Genomic DNA, 21,564 nt, shown 5'->3' with positions numbered 1-21,564 from the left:
AGTGCACATGGAACATTCTCAATGAGGGACCACATACTGGGGCACAAAGCTAACCTCGACAAATTTAAGAGTACAGAAATTATTTCAAGTATCTTCTCTGACCACAATGGCACGAAAGCACACATCAAGCACATGAAAAGAAGAGAGAAAAAACTAACTATATGGAGACTAAACAACATGCTGCTAAAAAACCAATGGGTCAAGGAGGAAATCAAGAAGAAATTAGAAAATACGCTGAGACAAATGATAATGAAGACACAACCACTCAAAATCGCTGGGATGCTGCAACAGCAGTGCTCAGAAGGAAATTCATAGCAATACAGGCCTTCCTCAAAAAGAAAAATCTCAAATTAACAACTTCACCCATCACCTAAATGAATTAGAAAAAGAAGAACGAAAGAAACCTAGTCATCAGAAGAAAGGAAATCATAAAGATCAGAGAGGAAATCAGTGAAATAGAGGTTTTTTTTAAATTTAAAAAAATCAATAAAACCAAGAGCTGTACTTTGAAAAGGTAAACAAAATTGACAAACCTCTGACCAGACTCACCAAGAGAAGGAGAGAAAAAACCCAAATAAACAAAATAAGAAATGAAAAAGGAGACATCACAACGGATACGGCAGAAATACAAAAAACCCTAAGAGAAGACTCCGAACAATTGAATGCCAACAAATTTGACAACCTAGAAGAAATGGACAACTTTCTCAAGACTTACAGGCTGCCAAAACTGAATCAAGAAGAAACAGATCAAGTGAACAAAGCCATCACTAGAAAGGAAATTGAATATGTCGTAAAACACACTCCCTACAGATAAAAGTCCAGGACCAGATGGCTTCACAGGCGAATTCTACCAAACATACAAAGAGGAACTTATACACAACCTCCTTAAGCTTTTCCAAAATGTTGAAGAAGGAACACTCCCAAACACATTCTATGACACCTCAATCATCTTAATTCCAAAACGAGACAAAGATACCAAAAAAGAAACTAGAGGCCAATATCTTTGATGACTATAGACTCCAAAATTCTCAACAAAATCTTAGCCAACCCAATCCAATAACATTTTAAAAAGATCATGGGAGTTCCCGTCATGGCTCAGTGGTTAACAAATCCGACGAGGAACCACGAGGTTGCAGGTTCGATCCCTAGCCTCGCTTAGTGGGTTGAGGATCCGGCGTTGCCATGAGCTGTGGTGTAGGTCACAGACGCGGCTCGGATCCCACATAGGGGGCATAGGCTGGCAGCTACAGATCCGATTAAACCCCTAGCCTGGGAACCTCCCTATGCCACGGGAGCGGCCCTAGGAAAGGCATAAAGAAAAAAAAATAAAAATAAAAAATAAAAAATAAATTAAAAAGATCATATACCATGACCAGGTGGGATTCTTCCCAGGTGCACAAGGGTGGTTCATCATATGCAAATCAATCAACGTCATATACCACATTAACAAAAGAAAAGTCAAAAACCACATGATCATTTCAATAGATGCAGAGAAAGCATTTGACAAAGCCCAACATCCATTCGTGATCAAGACCCTCACCAAAGTGGGTATAGAGGGAACATACTAGAAGCCATTTATGACAAACCCACTGCAAATATATTACTCAGTGGAGAAAAGCTGAAAGCCTTCCCACTAAAATCTGGAACGAGACAAGGATGCCCACTCTCACCACCGCTATTTATTCAACATAGTATTGGAAGTCCCAGGCACAGCAATCAGAAAAACAAAAGAAACAACAGGTATCCAAATTGGAAGAGAAGAGGTGAAATGGTCACTATATGCAGATGACATGATACTATACACAGAAAACCCTAAGGACTCAACCCTAAAACTACTCTAACTGATCAACAAATTCAGCAAAGTAGCAGAATATAAGATTAACATTCAGAAACTAGTCGCATTCCTGTACATCAACAATGAAATATTAGAAAAGGAATACAAAAATACAATACCTTTTAAAATTGCACCCCAATAAATCAAATACCTGGGAAGAAACCTGACCAACGAGGCAAAAGCTTACCTCCTGAGAACTATAAAACATTAATCAAGGCAATTAGAGAGGAGTCAAAGAAATAGAAAGATAGTCCATGCTCCTGAGTTGGAAAAACTAATATTGTAAGAATGGCCATACTACCCAGAGCAATCGACAGGTTCAATGCAATCCCTATCAAATTACCCATGGCATTTCCACAGAACTAGAACAAACTATCCAAACGTTTATATGGAACCACAAAAGACCCAGAATTGCCCAAGCAATCCTGAGGAACGAAAACCAAGCAGGAGGCATCGCTCTCCCAGACTTCAGGCAACATTACAAGCCACAGTCATCAAGACGGTGTGGTACTGGTACCACAACAGACAGGCAGACCAATGGAGCAGAATAGAGAACCCAGAAATAAACCCAGACACCTACGGTCAATTAATCCTTGACAAAGGAGGCAAGAAGATAAAATGGGAACAAGACAGCCTTTTCAGCAAGCATTGCTGGGAAACCTGGACAGCTGCATGCAAATCAGCCAAACTGGAACACACCCTCACACCACGCACAAAAATACACCCAAAATGGCTTGAAGACTTAAATATAAGACAAGACACCATCAACTCCTAGAAGAGAACATACACAAAACATTCTCTGATATCAACCTTCCAAATGTTTTCTCAGGGCAGTCTCCCAAAGCATCAGAAATAAAAGCCAAAATAAACCAATGGAACCTAATCAAAATGACAAGCTTTTGCACAGCAAAGGAAACCATAAAAAAAAGGCAACTTACAGAATGGGAGAAAATAGTGTCAAATGACGCAACTGACAAGGGCTTAATCTCCAAAATGTACAAACAACTTATACAACTCAACAGCAAAAAAGCCAACAACTCAATGGAAAAATGGGCAAAAGACCTAAATACACATTTCTCCAAAGAAGATATACAGACGGCCAACAGGCACATGAAAACATGCTCAACATCACTGATTATGAGAGAAGTGCAAATCAAAACTACTGTGAGATATCACCTCACGCCTGTCAGAATGGCCATCATCAATAAGTCCACAAATAGCAAATGCTGGACAGGGTGTGGAGAAAAAGAGAACCCTCCTGCACTGTTGGCAAGAAATGTAAGCTGGTACAACCACTATGGAGAACGGTATGGAGGTACCTTAGAAAACTATACATACAACTATCATATGACCCCGCAGTCCCACTCTTGGGCATAGACCTGGACAAACTTTCCTTGAAAAAGACACATGCCCTGCATGTTCATTGCAGCACTAGTCACAATAGCCAAGACATGGAAACAACCCAAATGTCCATTGACAGATGATTGGATTAGGAAGATGTGGTATAGATACACAACGGACTACTACTCAGCCATAAAAAAGAACAAAATGAGGCCATTTGCAGCAACATGGATGGAACTAGAGACTCTCATACCAAGTGAAGTTAAGTCACAAAGAGAAAGACAAATACCATATGATGTCACTTACACCTGGAATCTAACATACGGCACAAATGAACTTTTCCACGGACAAGAATATCATGGACTTGGAGAACAGACTTGTGCTTGCCAGGGGTGGACAGGGAGGGAGTAGGAGGGACTGGGAATTGGGGGTTAATAGATGCAAACGATAGCCTTTGGAATGGATAAGCAATGGGATCCTGCTGTCTAGCACTGGGGACTATGTCTGGGCACTTGTGATGAAGCATGATAATGTGAGAAAAAAGAATGGATACATGTATGTGTGACTGGGTCACCTTGCTGTGCAGCAGAAAAGTGACAGAACACTGTGAATCAGCCCTAGTGGAAAAAATAGCAATCATTATAAAAAATAAAAATTTTAATTAAAAAAAGGAAAAAAACAGAAAATTTTAACTTTGTATAGTGACTGATGGTGGCAAAATTTACTGTTACCACTTTGCAGGGTATAGGAATGTCAAATCATGACATTGTACACCTGAAAATAATGTATTGTTGCATGTCAATTATGCTTCACTTTAAAAAATGACAGTAAAAGAAACATTAAAAAGAGAAATAAATGAATTAAATAATAAAAGTAGTTTCCAGTGCTCTCAGAAATCAAATGAGTTTATTCTAAACCAAATTAACAAGAAAGGAGACTTGCTACCAACCGATATTCAGGAGGTAATTAACTGTACATCAGAAGCATTTCCATGGAGAACTCTGTCCCAAGGAAGTTTGCCTGCTGACTCATCTGGGATAAGCATAAATGGGCTGTTTGAAAATAATGCCCAAGAGTCTCAGGAATAAAATAAATTGCACGTCTGCAAAGCACTCTGGATATTATCTACGATTGTCTTCCTAATCTGGGTTTTTTTTTTCTTTGGGGCAGCATTTTATCAAATGGAAAACACACTTCCAAAGATTATTCATAAATATTCATCTGTGTACTCTAGGGTTCTCTGTCTTTCTCTGAAAGTTGGAAAAATTCAGCTGTGTTCCTTCATAATTCCTTTTGCTGCTTAAACTATAGTTATCAACATAAGGTAAGTCAAAAGACCCATTTTAAAAACTATCCATTTTTAGGGAAGGTTGGAATGTGTGTATATCATAGTAACAAATATATACTGGGAATTAAGAAAGCATTTCATTGCTGGCAGAGAGTCTTTCTAAACTTTTTGGAACTAGTTTGGTGCCTATAGAGAGCAACTAGAATTTTTTTGTAATCAGATTCTATCAGGCTATCACTTAAACCCATCTTAAAGGCATGTAAATTTGAACAAACACTATTCCTGAAAGGTATTAAATACCTAAAGGAAATGTGTAGCCTTCATCCAATCATGTGAACTTTTAAAATATGCAGTAGAAATCTGATGGGTTGACCCATCCACCTGATTTCTCCAGACATTTTGAAGTCAGAGAAAAACCTCTCCTTTCTTCTATAACATTTTCCTACACATAACTTAAAAGTCCCTGTCAATATAAATAAAATGCTGTGTGATGAGAAATGATGTACAAAAAGATACACTAGACAAGTTCCCTTTTGGCACAGCAGCTTCAGGATCCCACACTGCTGCAGATGTGGCAAAGCCAAAACTGCAGTATGGGTTGAATCCCTGGCCTGGGAAGTTCCACATGCTATGGGTGTGGCAAAAAAAAAAAGATACACTAGAATGAAAATATTAATGGAGATGGAGAGACAAGAGAATTTAAATATTCAAACAGAGTTCCCTGGCTGCCTCCTGGATAAAGACCCAGCATTGAGCATTGTTACTGCTGTGGCTTGGGCCTCTGCTGTGGCTCAGGTTTGACCTCTGACCTGGGAATGGCTGCACACTTTGGGCAATGCCAAAGCAATAAAAAATATGCACAGATAAATAGTCCCCTATGTAGGGATGGAAAATCACTGGAAGTAGATGAAAAATTGGACAAAATATCATGATATCAGAGAATTGAAAGTAATGAAATACCAGGAGAATGACATGGAAAAGATCAGAGTTCAAGCATAGAATTTTAGAGCTTAGCTATACATCTACGGAACCTTGAAAACTGGATTTATAGTCTCACCATCTCAATACCTCATTTAAGGAATTCATGGCTTTTTGATCTTTAGATCCTCCCTAGTCATTAGCAGACAACTGGGATGAATGATTAACAGTATCTTACAATTCAGATACTAACATTTCCTTTGTCATAACGTTTGGGGATAGGTACTAGATGATTCATGGGTCTGAAAGGTTTACTGTAGTGTTTGGCACACAGGTCTCATTAAGGATCAGCTGGAATTATTATTATATTATCTCACTGTGCACAACAGACCTAGGGTTCTTTTGGAATCAAAATAATATCTTAGCCCAGGGGAGTTCGATGTGACACCTCACACGATGGCCTTGAGGACTCAGAGAAACAGAGTATGTGAAAACTGTGCTTTGCCAGCCTCCAAATGTAATCTGCTGCCTCTAAACCAATGACTCTCTGGTCCTCAGTGGAAATGCTTTCCTCCTGTTCCAGTTCCCTGGACATAAATGTCGTATTTGTAGCTACATATAAGTAAGTAAGCTGTTGATAACAGGCCAAGGCCTTACCTAAAAACAAGATAAGCCCCCGGGATAAAGAAAAACTCCTACAAGATACATAATGAATTCTGACATGAACAATCAACGGCCTGGTTTCAACAAAGTAGTTATGCAAGAAAAGGGACATCCAACAACAAATGTTTGAGTTGGGAGAAACATAATTTATAGCTAAATTCTCTCAGTTTATACTTCAGCAAGCTGTCATCTAAGGGTTTAAGTTTCTTGCTCAATTCTAAATGACCAAGATGGATTTAAATTGTAAAAGCCTTCTTAGTCCCCATGGGGATGATATAATAATTCAACCTGCATCTGCACAAGCCTATCTAGATGATAACTAAGGGCTAGGGCTAGGTTCTCTCCACCTCCTCCTTGTGCTAGAGCTAACTCCACCCTTTCACTCTTCTTAACATTTCAGTAAGGCCTTGCAGCAGGGATTCTGAAAAAGACCTATCTGATTCCTAAGACCCAGCCACATCTACTTCATCGGGCACCTGAAGGTAGGAACCAATAAACTTAGCTGGTATTTCTGCAAACCAAGGGATGAAAGAGCATTACTTTGGAGCATCTGAAACACAGTCACTTCTGCTTGGCATTCAATCCTTACCAGAGCCCAAGGACATGCTTATTGTCATCTTTATCACAAAGAGTAGTAGATTCCATTTCAGAAAGGTTCGGTTACTTGCTTAAGGTAGCTGTCTTTATGTTGTAGGGTCATGAGGAGAAATTAAGTCCCCTGGTGTCACATCTTTTAATTATCCTCCCCCACCCACCCAAGTGACTGGACCCAATCTTCTATGAATGGATGCTTAATTGTGTGCATATACTCCCACTATACACAATTGTGTGTGTCATTTCTCAAAATCTTTCTACCTTTCCTGCCACTGCTCTGATACAGGGGAAGCAAACTGCAGATAATGGAATGAATTAACAAAAACCATCCAGAAGAGTTTATTCTACTTGGCTTTGCGGATCGTCCCTGGCTGGAGCTTCCTCTGTTCATTATTCTGCTTCTAACATACCCCATGGCCATGGTGGGAAACATAGCCATCATTCTGGTGTCCACCTTAGACTCCCGTCTGCACAGCCCCATGTATTTCTTCCTCACCAACCTCTCCTTTCTGGACATGTGCTACACCACAAGCATTGTCCCTCAGATGCTGTTTCACCTGGGAGGATCTGAGAAGACAATCAGCTATCTGGGCTGTGCCATTCAGCTTTATTTCTTCCACATAATGGGAGGCACAGAATGTCTGCTTTTGGCTATTATGTCTTTCGATCACTACGTGGCCATCTGCAAGCCTCTGCACTACACCCTCATCATGAATCGGTGCACCTGTATCCTACTGGTGGCTACTGTGTGGCTGGGTGGAATGACCTACGCTGTCTCAGAGGCCACTGTCACATTACGCTTACAACTGTGTGGTCACAACACACTGGATCACTTGGTATGTGAGGTTCCTGTTCGGATAAAGGCCGCCTGTGGTGAGAAGGGCTCCAATGAGCTCACACTCTCTGTGGTTTGCATTTTCATGTTAGCTGTGCCACTATGCTTCATTCTTGCTTCCTATGCTTCTTTTGGACATGCTGTATTTAAGATTAAATCTTCGGAGGGAAGAAAAAAAGCCTTTGGCACATGTTCCTCCTATCTCATTGTAGTTTTCTTCTCTTATGGTCCAGGCATTAGCATGTACCTTCAGCCCCCTTCCTCCATCTCTAGGGACCAGCCCAAGTTCATGGCTCTCTTCTATGGAGTGGTGACTCCTACACTCAACCCTTTCATCTACACTCTGAGGAACAAGGATGTAAAGGGTGCCTGGGGCAACCTGGTGAGGAGCGTTTTCACTTCCAAGTGATAGTTCGCAGACATCAAATGACATTCTTTAACAAGTGAGTAGGTATATAGGAGTTTCTCTGACAAATCATTCTTGTCTCATACTTCCCCAGATCATGGCACAGGGTCTTCTTGTCCTGTGTCCTGTTTCTCATGTTCTTTCTAATGCTCTTAGACCAAGGGGACACTTGGCTAATAATGCACCCATAAGGGCACTGTTTGTGGAAATGTATTAAAAAGAGTTCTATTCTGGTGGCACACACTAAAATTCTAATGGTGTTAAGAAGTGAATAAAGTAATAATATAAACCCTTTCATTCAAGCTAGTCACCACGGCATCTATTCATCAGTGGATTTCCTATGACAGTGTCACTTAAGAAATATTCCACCACTTTCTGTTAGATTGGCCATGTCTACATGGGCAGCATACTGCCACTGGGCATTCAGAGTGAGACACTCTAAACCTTAGACCACTGGGCATCTATCCAGGGAAAACCATGACTCAAAAAGACACATGTCCTCCCAATGTCCATTGCAGCACTCTTGTCAATACCCAAGACATGGAAACAACCTAAATGCCCCTCAACAGAGGAGTGGATCCAGAAGATGTGGTACATATACACAATGGAATGTTACTCGGCCATTAAGGAACGAAATACTGGCATTTGTAGCAACATGGACGGACCTAGAAATTATCATGCTAAGTGAAGTCAGTCAGACAATCAGACACCAACATCAAATGCTTTCACTGACATGTGGAATCTGAAAAAAGGATACAATGAACTTCTTTGCAGAGCAGATACTGACTCGCAGACTTTGAAAAATGTATGGTTTCCAAAGGAGTCAGTTCGGGGGGTGGGAGGATGTACTGGGGTCACAGGATGGAAATCCTATAAAATTGGATTGTGATGATCATTGTACAACAATAAATGTAATAAATTCAATAAATAAATAAATAAATAAATAAAAGAAAAAATAAATAAACCTTAGACCAACCATGAGTCTCATGAGACAATCAGCCTCAACTTATGGAGATGCTACTGCTTCCTTAAAAACTCATTGTGGGTCTTGTTTAACAAAAAAAGTATACAGGGTTTGAATATTTACCTAAAAACCTTAAAATGTATTCTTAAATATTAAAATAAATTAAATAGGTGGACAAAATATGTGCATAAGTTTCTTAACATTTCTTTTAAAGAGCATAAGCATGAACCTTCTGAATCAGTAAGAGAAAATTAGTGATATAATAACGAACCACAACATGTAAACATTTGGCGCATGATGGAAACAGCCAGGAATGCCTTCTGAAACAGTGCAAGAATCATTATGAGAAAGAAACAATTGATATTTCTAGAATGGAAAGCAACTTGATTACTTCAAGCAACACAAGTAGCTCTCTGATGCTCAGAATCTGTATCATTAAAAGGGAAAGTTACCTTAGTTACAAAAATAAACTTAGTTCTAGGACTCATACTCAACCTAAAACTTCATTGAAAAATTAGTTATGTTTTTAAGCAAATAAAGGATTTTATTGTTACTTGATACTGAATTAATATGATGAGAAATCAACAGTGTTGTGTAGTGAAGACATTACCAGGTAAGAAAAACAAGAATCATTTGAACTTTTCTGACATGCATTCTGGTACAATCAAAATCTAAGCAAACTATTAATGGAAAATGGCATGTTCTTCCAAAGAAGAACCAATTGTGACCTATATCTAATTTTTTTTTTTTTTTGTCTTTTTGCCATTCTTGGGCTGCTCTGGCGGCATATGGAGGTTCTCAGGCTAGGGGTCAAATCGGAGCTGTAGCCACCAGCCTACACCAGAGCCACAGCAACGCGGGATCTGAGCCACGCGGGTTCTGCAACCTACACCACAGCTCACGGCAATGCCGGATCCTTAACCCACTGAGCAAGGCCAGGGATCGAACCTGCAACCTCATGGTTCCTAGTCAGATTTGTTAACCAATTTAACCACGACAGGAACTCCAACCCATATCTAATTTTTAATTTCAAAAAAAAAAAGATCATCTGGAGTTCCCGTTGTGGCTCAGTGGGTTAAGGACCCAATGTCTCTATGAGGATCCAGGTTTGATCCCTGGCCTCACTCAGCATAAGGACCCAGCATTGCCAGAAGCTGAGCCATAGGTTGCAGATGCATCTGGTACTGTTGTGGCTGGGCACAGGACCTAGCTGCAGCTCCAATTCAACCCCAGCCTGGGAAATTCCATATGCTGCAGGTGCAGCCATTTGAAAAAAAAAATCATCCGATGCTTGGTCCAGTTCTTGAGACAAATAGACTTTGGTATATACAGTTTGGAAAAAATTCTAAATAATTTTACAATTTGCCTGATTGGCGGCTGGTTGCCAAATGGGTTTTTTTAATTTTACACACACACACAGAGAGCAATACAAATGAAAATTTTGTGATGTGAAATAATATCTCTAATCATTTTCTTTAAAGACATCCTTTGTCTAACCTAGTCTTAAACACAGAGGCATTGGTAATTTTTAGTTTGGAGGGAAAAACCCAGCAAGATTTGTGTCAAAAGCTTAGTTATGAGACAGTTAAGAGCTATTCTGACTGCTTCTTCATCTTGAAGGCCTGTAAAGACAACTAATTTCAGAATTGTGAGTGTTTTCCAGACTTTGAAATATTGGGACTTCCTAAGGGAATACACCAAAAAATTTAAGGATAAAGAATGTTGAGGGTAGTGGCAGGGAAAAGCCACAGAAACATGCTGTTTGTACGAGACTGCTTCACATTTCCAAGTCATATATGTTCAGTATATTCCAGCATGAAGAATACTGTCATTAACCACTGAGAAGCTCTGCCGAAGGAAATTTCATATTACATGCGAAGGTGGGAGTATACTCTATTCTATCCTTGAGAGGTTGCATGAACAATCTCAAGATTGCCTTTGCAAGGAAGTTAGCCAAAATCTTTTCTTCTTCTCCCAACCAAGCATGTCTTGACTGAAGAATAAATGGAAAGCGGCAAAATCTTTTAACCTCTAGCTCTAAAGATACTACAAATGCAAACATGTATTTGAGATTGTCTTTAAGGAAGAAATCAAAAAGGCTTACCCATGATTTTGTTCTCACGAGAGGTGTCCTCAGGTCTGCATGGCAAAACTACCTGCAAGGCAGAAGTGCACCCTGCTCTAAGGGAGATGATTCAAGTAAGTGCAAATCACAATTCTGGTTCAAAAACCGTCTTCCAGGAGTTCCACTGTGGTGCAGCGGAAACAAATCCAACTAGTGACCATAAGGTTGCAGGTTCAACCCCTGGCCTTGCCAGTGGGTTAAGGATCCGGTATTGTCATGAGCTGTGGTGGAGGTCGCAGATTCAGCTCGGATCAGGCATTGGTGTGGCTGTGGTATAGCCTAGCAGCTACAGCTCCAATTCGACTCCTAGCCTGGGAACTTCCCTGTGCAGTGGGTGCCGCCCTAAAAAGCAAAAACAAACAAACAAAAATAGTCTTACAGCTATCATAAAACCAATTGACTACTCAAATTGTGAGACTCAGGATTCCAAAGACTTGGAAGAGTCCCAGAGACCACTAGGGCCTGAGTCGGGGAGAGGGTGGGGGAAAAAAGGTTAGACACAGTGGAGTGAGAAAGAAAGCACACTAAGAGACATAACACAAACATCTAATCGGTGATCCTGGATTAGATCCTGTCTTTAGGAGATACTCTCAGGAGCACTTAGGCGTAAGTGTGCATTAGACTCTGCAATGTTTCAGAAAAGTATTTAAAACATATGTTAATATGACATTATTATAGACAGAAAATTTTACTCCCATGGTAAAAATCATTTTTGGCCATATTGGTGGCATGGGGAAGTTACCGGGCCAGGGAGGAAACCCGCATCACAGCAGCAACCCGAGCTGCTGCAGTGACAAGGCCAGATTCCCATGGTAAAGTATTATCATTGTGAAATCTATAGTAAATCCAGGTACTACTTTTTCCTCTAAGTGTTATTATTTTAGTTGTTGAATTGTAATTGGAATATGATGGACTTATATTTGAAAACTTCGTGTGCTTCAACTCACTTAATGTTGTCATAGCATGTGATACCAGTGACCTTCCAGTCCCATGTTTGTAAGACAGAGAATACAGTATGTGACGCTGAGGCCAATAAAAGAGCATAAAACACCTGAATCTGGCCTGGAAGCCAGAGCTAGTGTCTGTGATTATCTGATGACACATCTGTGCCTGCACTGCTGAGACACACTCAGGGTTTAGGGAATACGCTGCACAGGAATGGGTATGAGGGGACTGGAGCCAACTGTCTGGATGGGGAGCAGAAACTTCCTGGGGTAGAGAAGAAGCTGGTCCTTCACAGCATTTAGTCTCCATTCTTCGCTGAGAACAAGCTGGATTCCTTCTTAGTTCTTCAGTAAAGTTGCCTGTGACCCACGCTCATGTGTGCAGTGTGAGTGTCAAAGTACCAAAGAGTGGTTCAAGGTTCAGAGATGGCAGTGGTAGGATTTCAGACCTTCTAGTTTACCCTGGGCATTGCTGGTCATGACAAAGGGCCTCAGAACCAAAACTCTACTGTCATTACCTTGATTTTGCCACACAGAGGTCATTTAAACTTCGGCAAGCCATGTGTCTTCTTCCCTTCAGATTTTATTGTTGTTGGTGAAAAGCCAAAGTTAGGCAATTTATTTTCTCTCTTTTCTGTTCTCTTTTTTGGGGCAGGGGGTGTTCTTTTTGGTCTTTTTAGGGCTGCGCCCTCAGCCTATGGAAGTCCAAGGCTAGCAAACTGGAGCTGCACTGCCAGCCTGCACCACAGCCACAGCAACACTAGATCCGAGCCACGTCTGTGACCTACACCACAGCTCATGCCAATGCCGGATCACTGAACCCACTGAGCGAGGCCAGGGAGCAAACCTGCATCTTCATGGATACTAGTCAGGTTCCTTACCACTGAGCCACAATGGGAACTCCCTTTATTTTCCCTGAAATACAGTTATGTACAATATTAGATGTCAACAGGTGTACAATACCGTGATTCACAATTTTAAGTTATCCTCCATTTCTAGTTATAAAATATTGCTTATATTCTCTGTGTTGTAAAATATATACTTGTAGCTTATTTTACACACAATAGTTTGTACCTCTCAGTCTCCTACCACCATGTTGCCACGCCCACTTGCCGCCTCTCACTAGTTTGTTCTCTACATTTGTGAATCTGCTTCTTTTTTGTTAGAGTCACTAGGTTGTTATATTTTTAGAGTCCACATATAAGTGATGTAATGCAATATTTGTCTTTCTCTGTTTGACTTTTTCACTCAGCATAATTGCCTCCAAGTCCATCCATGTTCCTACAAATGGCAAAATCTGATTTCTTTTTAAGGCTAAGTAAAAACAAACATTGGGTGTGTGTGTGTGTGTGTGTGTGTGTGTCCTCTATATCATATCTCCTTTATCCATTTATCTGTTGGTGGACACTTGGGTTGTTTCCGCATCTTGGCAATTGTAAATAATGCTGCTATGAACACTGGGGTGCATATATCTTTTCAGATTAGTGTTTCTTCTTTTCAGATCTATATCCAGGAGAGGAATTATTGGGTCATATGGTACTTCTAGTTTTAGCTTTTTGAGAACCTATATCCTGTTTTCCATAGTGGCTCTACCAAGTTAAACTCTCACCAACAGTGTAGGAAGGTTCCCTTTTCTCTACCTCCTCACCAACGTTTGTTATTTGTCTTGTTTTTGATGATAGCCATTCTGACAGGCACGAGGAGATATCTCATTGTGGTTTGTGATAAAATTGCATAAGATTCACATAAGTAGTTTGAAAAGTACAAAACAATAAACTCAAAATCTGTGTTAATCTTTGAGGGGATTTTGTTAACTGAACTTTGTTTTCAATTACAAATTAATTAGAAGATCATGGTAATGGAGCCCAGATTCAATATATATGTATGCTATAACTACAGCATTCCAAAAAAATAGTCTACATTTTTTTAAATTCATATGGTTTTTAAGCAAAAAAGAAAGAAAAGAGACAAGAAATGTCAAAGTCTGGGTTTTATTTTGGGGTTTTGTTTGTTTGTTTGTTTGTTTGTCTTTTGGGGGCTGCACTCACAGCTCATTGAAGTTCCTAGGCTAGGGGTCCAATCAGAGCTGCAACTGCCAGCCTACACCACAGCCACAGCAACGTGGCATCCAAGCCACGTCTGTGACCTATACCACTGCTCACGCAACACTGGATCCTTAACCAACTGATCAGGGCCAGCGATCAAACCCGCTTTCTCAAGGATACTCATCAGGTTCAGTACCATTGAGCCACAATGGGAACTCCCACAATTTTCTGAATTAGATAGTGAGAGGCCAGGGTATTACATGAAGTGTTGCAAACAATAAGATTTCCATAAGTACATAGTGGTTCAAAGAGCTAAACTATTGGGTTTGCTTTTAAAAGTTTTATTTTAATGAAGACACAACCTCTCAAAATCTATGGGATGCTGCGAAAGCAGTGCTCAGAGGGAAATTTATAGCAATACAGTCCTTTCTCAAAAAAGAAGAAAGATCCCAAATTGACAACTTAACCCTCCACCTAAACGAATTAGAAAAAGAACAAAAAATCCTAAAGTCAGCAGAAGGAAGGAAATTATAAAGATCAAAGAAGAAATCAATAAAATAGAGACTCAAAAAACAATAGAGAAAATTAATAAAACCAAGAGCTGGTTCTTTGAAAAGGTGAACAAAACTGACAAACCCCTGGCCAGACTCACTAAAAAGAGGAGAGAAAGAACCCAAATAACCAAAGTTATAAATGAAAAAGGAGAAATCACAACGGATACAGCAGAAATACAAAAAACCATAAGAGAATACTATGAACAACTATATGGCAACAAGTTTGACAATCTAGAAGAAATGGACAATTTTCTAGAATCTTACAGCCTGCCAAGACTGAATCAAGCAGAAACAGACCAACTGAACAGACCAATCACTAGAAATGAAATTGAATAGGTCATAAAATCACTCCCTACAAATAAAAGTCCAGGACCAGATGGCTTCACAGGTGAATTCTATCAAACATATAAAGAGGAATTGGTGCCCATCCTCCTTAAACTCTTTCAAAAGGTTGAAGAAGAAGGAATACTCCCAAAGACATTCTATGAGGCCACCATCACCCTCATTCCAAAACCAGACAGAGATACCACCAAAAAAGAAAACCATCACCCAATATCATTGATGAATATAGATGCAAAAATTCTCAACAAAATCTTAGCCAACCAAATCCAACAACATACCAAAAAAATTATACACCATGACCAGGTTGGGTTCATCCCAGGTTCACAAGGATGGTTCAACATACGCAAATCAATCAGCATCATACACCACATTAACAAAAAAAAGGTCAAAAATCATATGATCATCTCAATAGACGCAGAAAAAGCCTTTGACAAAGTCCAACATCCATTCATGATCAAGACCCTTGCCAAAGTGGGTATAGAGAGAACATTCCTGAATATAATCAAAGCCATTTATGATACACCCACAGCAAATATAATACTCAATGGGGAAAAACTGAAAGCCTTCTCACTCAAATCTGGAACAAGACAGGGATGCCCACTCTCACCACTGCTCTTCAACATCGTTTTGGAAGTCTTAGCCACAGCAATTAGACAAACAAAAGAAATAAAAGGCATCCATATAGGAAGAGAAGCGATCAAACTGTCACTGTATGCAGATGACATGATACTATACCTACAAAACCCTAAGGACTCAACCCCAAAACTCCTTGAACTGATTAATAAATTCAGCAAAGTAGCAGGATATAAGATTAACATTCAGAAGTCAGTTGCATTTCTGTATATCAGCAATGAAACATTAGAAAAGGAATACAAAAATACGATACCTTTTAAAATTGCACCTCACAAAATCAAATACCTCGGAATACACCTGACCAAGGAGGTAAAGGACCTATATGCCGAGAACTATAAAACTTTAATCAAAGAAATCAAAGAAGATGTAAAGAAATGGAAAGATATTCCATGTTCCTGGATTGGAAAAATCAATATTGTGAAAATGGCCATCCTACCCAAAGCAATCTACAGATTCAATGCAATCCCTATCAAATTACCCATGACATTGTTCACAGAACTAGAACAAACAATCCAAACATTTATATGGAACCACAAAAGACCCAGAATGGCCAAAGCAATCCTGAGAAACAAAAACCAAGCAGGAGGCATAACTCTCCCAGACTTCAAGAAATACTACAAAGCCACAGTCATCAAAACAGTGTGGTACTGGTACCAAATAGACAGACAGACCAATGGAATAGAATAGAGAATCCGGAAATAAACCCTGACACCTATGGTCAATTAATCTTTGACAAGGGAGGCAAGAACATCAAATGGGAAAAAGAAAGTCTATTCAGCAAGCATTGCTGGGAAACCTGGACAGCTGCATGCAAAGCAATGAAACTAGAACACACCCTCACACCATGCACAAAAATAAACTCCAAATGGCTGAAAGACTTAAATATACGACAGGACACCATCAAACTCCTAGAAAAAAACATAGGCAAAACACTCTCTGACATCAACATCATGAATATTTTCTCAGGTCAGTCTCCCAAAGCAATAGAAATTAGAGCAAACATAAACCCATGGGACCTCATCAAACTGAAAAGCTTTTGCACAGCAAAGGAAACCCAAAAGAAAACAAAAGGACAACTTACAGAATGGGAGAAAATAGTTTCAAATGATGCAACTGACAAGGGCTTAATCTCTAGAATATATAAGCAACTTATACAACTCAACAGCAAAAAAACCAATCAATCAATGGAACAATGGGCAAAAGACCTGAATAGACATTTCTCCAAAGAAGATATACAGATGGCCAACAAACACATGTAAAAATGCTCAACATCACTGATTATAAGAGAAATGCAAATCAAAACTACCATGAGATACCACCTCACACCAGTCAGAATGGCCATCATTAATAAATCCACAAATAACAAGTGCTGGAGGGGCTGTGGAGAAAAGGGAACCCTCCTGCACTGTTGGTGGGAATGTAAACTGGTACAGCCACTATGGAGAACAGTTTGGAGATACCTTAGAAATCTATACATAGAACTTCCATATGACCCTGCAATCCCACTCTTGGGCATCTATCCGGACAAAGCTCTACTTAAAAGAGACACATGCACCCGCATGTTCATTGCAGCACTATTCACAATAGCCAGGACATGGAAAAAACCCAAATGTCCATCAACAGATGATTGGATTCGGAAGAGGTGGTATATATACACGATGGAATACTACTCAGCCATAAAAAAGGATGACATAATGCCATTTGCAGCAACATGGATGGAACTAGAGAATCTCATCCTGAGTGACATGAGCCAGAAAGACAAAGACAAATACCATATGATATCACTTATAACTGGAATCTAACATCCAGCACAAATGAACATCTCCTCAGAAAAGAAAATCATGGACTTGGAAAATAGACTTGTGGCTGCCTGATGGGAGGGGGAGGGAGTGGTAGGGATCGGGAGCTTGGGCTCATCAGACACAACCTAGAATAGATTTACAAGGAGATCCTGCTGAATAGCATTGAGAACTATGTCTAGATACTCATGTCACAATAGAAGAAAGGGTGGGGGAAAAAACTGTAACTACAATGTATACATCTAAGGATAACCTAACCCCCTTGCTGTACAGTGGGAAAATAAAATAAAAATAAAAATAAATAAAAAAATAAAAGTTTTATTTTGCTCTGTGATGGTTCACTCTGTGCGGCACTAATTATTTACTAACAGTCCTTACATGTACATGATCCTTGGTTCTTCATTTCTTGGACAGTAGGTTAAGGACAAATGAATGAATGCCATATTACTGTTTGTGTTGAGGTGGAGATAAAGAATGACAGACACACATAGGCAAAGACATCAGAATCAATGTAATTGCAAACCACACCAGAAACTGAGGGGAAGTTTGGGGATGTGTTTTTCATTTTAAAAATTTAGGGAATGGGAGTTCCCGTCGTGGCACAGCAGAAACGAATCTGACTGGGAACCACGAGGTTGCGGTTTCAATCCCTGGCTTTGCTCAGTGGGTTGAGGATCAGGCATTGCCATGCACTGTAGTGTAGGTCGCATATGCAGCTCCTATTGGACCCCTAGCCTGGAACTTCTATGTGCCCCAGGTGCAGACCTAAAAAGCAAAGCAAAGAAAAAACAAACAAACAAACAAACAAACAAAAGAAAAGAAAAAAAATTTAGGGAATGGGATTTGATAAGGTTTTTTTATTTGTTTGTTTTTTGCCTTTTAGGGCCACACCCGCAGCATATGCAGGTTCCCAGGCTAGGGGTCAAATCAGAGCTATAGCCGACAGCCTACACCACAGCCACAGCAACATGGGATCCAATTGCATCTGCGACCTATACCACAGGTCATGGCAATGCTGAATCCTTAACCCACTGAGCAAGCCAGGGATCGAACCCACAACTCCATGGTTCCTAGTCAGATTCGTTCCCACTGCGCCATGATGGGAACTCTGGGAATGGGATTTGAATCAATCATGTGAAATCGTTACAGGCCTCAAAACTACAGCTGGCAATTGGATTACCATACAATACGGATTCCAGTTTAAAATGTTATGTGCATGCTACACTTATTTCAGATAGAGATAGCAGCAATAATACAGGTAACAAAACTATTAATTTAATAAAAATACATTTCCTTACTCGGAAAATATATAAGTTGATTTTCGTAATGTACTTACCACTAATATTTAAGTCAGATCAAGCTCAAAAAGAAAAAAACTAACATTTTTCAAACAGCTTTGTCATAATTTTTCCAGTATATTTTCACGTAATTCTTTCAAGTACACATCAGATTTATCAAATTGCTTTCAGAGCCTAGTACTTGGTTGCTTCCGATATTCTTTTTAGAAACTTAGGTTATGCCGGGGCCCCAAGTACTTACCTGACCTAGTCTATGGATGACAGTTACTTCACAAGCTATATATTATAACTACAAGTTATTTCCATCTCCTTTACACTACTCACTATATTGGAGGGAAAAACAAAATATGAGGTGCTTACTTCTGCTACATTTTTTCAGAGACCACTGATTCATGAAACTTATTTTCTTACTATTGATAAAGGTATAATAAAGAACATAGACCAAAATTTCTCTCAAAATTAACTACTTTCAAAAAAAGGATGAATTGGAGAAAAGATTTAAGGTATTTCACTATAGTTAATCAAAACAAGACAAATTTTACGACAAATTCTGCCCAAAAAGCAAGAAATTAAAAGACACAGTATAGGTTATTTACAATTAAGAATATCATCTCTCCATAAGAATTAGACCTGCTCAGAGCTCCCACTGTGACTCAGCAGGTTAATGATCCGGTATTCCCGCTGCTGTGGCATAGGTTGCAGCTGCAGCTCAGATTTGATCCCTGGCCCAGGAACTTAAAATGCCACAGGTGTAGCCAAAAGAGAAACATATATAACACCTGCCATTTATCAATTTTTAGAATAATTCCATATCTCATTTTCAATTAAGAAAGGCATACCTTTGTTTTTTTAGGTTTGCACCACTGAAAAAAATCTAATATTGAGTTTGATCTTGATTTTACATGGTTGTTTTCTCCACTCTAGAGAGGTTGTCATGTGGGCAGTCTGTGTTGAATTCATATCTAATGCCACAAACTCTGTGATATAGTGAAAGTACATGCTCCATCAGTGCTGACAAAGCAAGTGAATGAAAGAGTGGTTGATACATGGATGGGCAGATGAACCACTGGTGAAGAGATCCTCCATTATTCTATTCATGTCACAAGTACACAGGCTTACTCTCACCCCATTAATCTCTTTACTGCCCCTCTTACCTCTTTGTTTCTCAAGTGTAGATTAGAGGGTTGAGGCTAGGTGGGACAACAGTATAAAAAAGGGCAATGAACTCTCCTTGATCTTGAGAACCTCCTGATGGGGGCTGGAGATATATAAACATTCCTGGAATGAGAAACAGGGACACAACCAGAAGATGGGCTCCACATGACCCAAAGACTTTCTGAAGTCCAGCTGTTGACTGCATCCTCAGCACAGCACGGGCAATGGCACCATAGGAGCTGAGAATGAGGATGAGAGGTATGAGAACAAAAACGGAGCTCGTGACCATGAGGGCCAGCTCATTAGCTGTCTTGTATCAACACAAGACAGTCGCAGCAGTGCTGGAACTTCACAGAAGAAATGGTCCACTTGGCCATGTCCACACAGGGGTACCCAGGAGGTAAATGAGGAATGAAGTGCCGAGTTGGTGAAACCACTTACCCAAGAAGCCACAGCCAACAGATGGCAGAAACGAGGGTGCATGAGGACAGTGTAATGCAAGGGTCTACATACACCTGCATAACGGTCACAGGACATCACCACCAGCAGCTCACATCCTGTGGATCCCAGTGCAAGGGAAAAGTAAAGTTGAGTCATGCAACCTACATAAGACATGGCTTTTCCTGGGCCCCAGAGGTTGACCAGCAACTGGGGGATGAAGCTGGTAGAGTAGCAGAGATCCAGAAAAGACAGGTTTGAGAGGAAGAAGTACATGGGAGTGTGCAGATGGGAGTCCAGGTATGATACGATAATGACGAACAGGTTGCCTGTCAATGTCATTAAGTAGAACATCAAGACAACCACAAAGAGTACTACTTCCACACGAGGCCAATTGGAAAAACCTAGCAGGACAAAGTAGCCTTCAGTGGTTGCATTGAGTTTTTCCATCATCATTCACTCCTTTTACCTGACAAAAGAATTACATACACTCAAAATAAATGGAAATACAACTGCCAAAGCAATTTCGAGAAAAAAGAACACAGCTATAAGTATAACCCTCTCAGATTTTAGATTATACTACAAAGCCACAGTCATCAAAACAGCATGGTATTCTCAAAAACAGACACATAGGTTCATGGAACAGAAAAGAGAGCCCAGAAATATACCCACTCACCTGTGGTCAATTAATCTACAAAAAAAGGAGGCAGGAATATATAATGCAGACAAGACAGTCTCTGCAGCAAGTTGTGCTGGGAAAACTGGATGGCCACATATAAAACAAGGAGGCTAGAATATTTAATCACACCACATACAACAATAAACTCAAAATGGCTTAAAGATCTAAATGTAACAACAAAACCATAAAACTCCTGGAAGAGAGCATAGGAAGAACACTCTTTGAGAGAAATCATAGCAACATTTTTTGCATCAATTTCCTAAGGTAAAAGAAATAAAAGCAAAAAATTTTAAGTAAGTCCTAACTAAACTTAAAAGTTTTTTTCGGAGTTCCCGTCGTGGCGCAGTGGTTAACGAATCAGACTAGGAACCATGAGGTTGCGGGTTTGGTCCCTGCCCTTGCTCAGTGGGTTAACCATCCGGCGTTGCCGTGAGCTCTGGTGTAGGTTGCAGACGCGGCTCAGATCCCGAGTTGCTGTGGCTCTGGCGTAGGCTGGTGGCTACAGCTCTGATTCGATCCCTAGCCTGGGAACTTCCATATGCCGCGGGAGCGGCCCAAAGAAATAGCAAAAAGACAAAAAAAAAAAGTTTTTTTCACAGCAAAAGAAACCATTGACAAAACAAAAGGATACCCTACAGAATGAAAGAAAATTTTTGCAAATGATGCAACCAACGAGGGTTTAACCTACAAAATAATCAACAGGTCATAT

General features: G+C 40.0%; 2 pseudogenes; one reads left to right on the top strand and one right to left on the bottom strand.

Moving 5' to 3' along the window:
* The first annotated feature begins 6,943 nt into the window (after window positions 1–6,943).
* Window positions 6,944–7,882, top strand: LOC110258487 (olfactory receptor 2B11-like; annotated as a pseudogene).
* Window positions 7,883–19,704: 11,822 nt separating this feature from the next.
* Window positions 19,705–20,632, bottom strand: LOC100158132 (olfactory receptor 2J3-like; annotated as a pseudogene).
* Between the last annotated feature and the right edge of the window lie 932 nt (window positions 20,633–21,564).

Source organism: Sus scrofa, chromosome 7 (assembly GCF_054392235.1).
Source record: "Sus scrofa isolate SSC_HxYL_T2T_F1_AM1 chromosome 7, Sscrofa_HxYL_maternal_Yorkshire_Landrace_v2.0, whole genome shotgun sequence".
Classification (NCBI taxonomy): domain Eukaryota; kingdom Metazoa; phylum Chordata; class Mammalia; order Artiodactyla; family Suidae; genus Sus; species Sus scrofa.
Note: the sequence above shows the minus strand (reverse complement) of the source record. Positions and strands in the feature narration are given on the sequence as shown.